Raw genomic sequence first — 2,548 nt, forward strand, 5'->3', positions numbered from 1 at the left:
CGTGTCCGACTCTTAGTGACTCCATGGACTGCAGCCTACCAGGCTCCTCTGTCCATGGGATTTTCCAGGCAAGAGTACTGGAGTGGGGTGCCATTGCCTTCTCCGAAGTTTAGGTTAGGTTACCAAAAAACTGTAGTCTTGGGTGTTCTTCCTGGTCCTCTCCCTCACCTGCTCTGAGAGAAGCCAGCTGCTATGTTGTCAGCTACCCTAGGAAGTTGACATGGCAAGGAATGGAGGGAGGGCTCTGGTGAAAGCCAGTGAGGAACTGAGGCCCTTAATCTGACAAACTGAAGTAACTGAATCCTGCTGACAATAATGTGCATGATTTTGGAAGTGGATCCTTCCCCATCAATACTTCAGATCAGACTGAGGCCCAACCAACACCTTGACTGCAACATAAGGACCTTGAGCCAGAGGCATCCATCTGAATTGCACTCAGATTCCTGATCCACAGAAACTGTGTGATAAATGGTCACTGTTTCAGACCAAGTTTGGGGATAATTTGTTTCACAGTAATAACTAACCTAACTACCCACATAACTACAAAACTACAAAATGTAATGTCCTCACTATAATATAAAGGTAAAATAAAGATAGTCAATTATAATAACATGTGTTTCAATAGGGTTTCCTGGCTGGCTCAGTGGTAAGAATCCACCTATCAATGCAAAAGATGTGGGTTCAATCCCTGGGTCGGGAAGCTGACCTGGAGAAGGAAATGGTGACCCACTCCAGTATTCTTGCCTGGAGAATCCCATGGACAGAGGAGCCTGGTGGGCTAAAGTCCATGGGGTCGCAGAGTCAGACATAACTGAGTAACTAACACTTTCCCTTTTTTTCAGTGTCAGACCCACTGATCAAGGGGTCAGTCCTACAAGAGTGCTCCTAACTTTAGATGCATAGTAGTAGGGCCCCAGGCTACCCACAACTTCTGTGTGACCTGGCTACAAATCAGAGTTTTGCATGACCTCCTCCCCCTTGGATTTGGTTATTTCCTAGAACAACTCACAAAATCAGGGAAACACATTTGTCAGTTTATTAAAGGGTATCATAAAGGATACAGATGAAGAGACACATGGGGCAAGGTCTGGGAGGGTCCTGAGCACAGGACTTCTGCCTCCATGAAGTTCGGGATGCATCATCCTCCAGGCAAGTGGATGTGTTCCACAACCTGGACACTCTCTGAACCTTCTACTACTGGAACTGTGGTGCTTTGTATAGGTATGATTAATTACTAATTCCATTTCTAGTTCCTATCCCCTCCACTGGAGAGGGCTGACAATTCCAAGCTTCTAATCATGGCTTGGTTTTTCTGGTGACCAGCTCCCATCCAAGAGCCATCCAGGAGCCCACCCAGAGTTGCCTCATTATAACAAAAGATGCTCCTAATGCTGTTATCACTTAGAAATTTACAAGGATTTTAGTAGCCCTGTGTGTGTGTGTGTGTGTGTTTGTGTGTGTGTGTGTGTTGAGGGATTGTAGAGTGGATGTCAAAGACCAGCTCTACACCAGAACTGTCCTAGTGCTCTTCTTTGTTGTTCAGTTGCTAAGTCGTATCCAACTCTTGGTGACCCTATGGGCTGCAGCACACCAAGCCTCCCTGTCTGCTCTTGAAAGTGAAGTGAAGTCCCTCAGTCGTGTCCAACTCTTTGCGACCCCATGGACTATAGCCTACCAGGCTCCATCCATGAGATTTTCCAGGCAAGAATACTGGAGTGGGCTGCCATTTCCTACTCTAGAGGATCTTTCCCACCCAGGGATCGAACCTGGGTCTCCTGCATTGCGGGCAGACGCTTTACTGTCTGAGCCACCAGGGAAGCCACCTAACAAATTACAAGCATTTTAGGAGCTCTGGGCCAGGAAAGCAGGCGGAGGAGGGAGGAGGAGGTTTGGGCAGAGACCAATATATATACTTTATACTGTCTCATAGCTGCATTCCAGGAAAATTCAATGTACCTTAAAAGCATAGAAAAACGCTTTGTATTTATATATTGACAAAGTTATGTTCCAGATCAGATGAGTTGCTCAGTCGTGTCCGACTCTTTGCAACCCTATGAATCCCAGCACGCCAGGCCTCCCTGTCCATCACCAACTCCGGAGTTCACTCAGACTCATGTCCATCGAGTCAGTGATGCTATCCAGCCATCTCATCCTCTGTCGTCCCCTTCTCCTCCTGCCCCTAATCCCTCCCTGCATCAGTCTTTTCCAATGAGTCAACTCTTTGCATGAGGTGGCCAGAGTACTGGAGTTTCAGCTTTAGCATCATTCCTTCCAAAGAAATCCCAGGGCTGATCTCCTTTAGAATGGACTGGTTGGATCTCCTTGCAGTCCAAGGGACTCTCAAGAGTCTTCTCCAACACCACAGTTCAAAAGCATCAATTCTTCGGTGCTCAGCCTTCTTCACAGTCCAACTCTCACATCCATACATGACCACAGGGAAAACGACAGCCTTGACTAAATGAACCTTTGTTGGCAAAGTAATGTCTCTGCTTTTGAATATGCTATCTAGGTTGGTCATAACTTTCCTTCCAAGGAGTAAGCGTCTTTT

The sequence above is a fragment of the Bison bison genome, unplaced genomic scaffold, assembly GCF_000754665.1.
Source record: "Bison bison bison isolate TAMUID 2011002044 unplaced genomic scaffold, Bison_UMD1.0 scf7180017864519, whole genome shotgun sequence".
NCBI classification, from domain to species: Eukaryota; Metazoa; Chordata; class Mammalia; order Artiodactyla; family Bovidae; genus Bison; species Bison bison.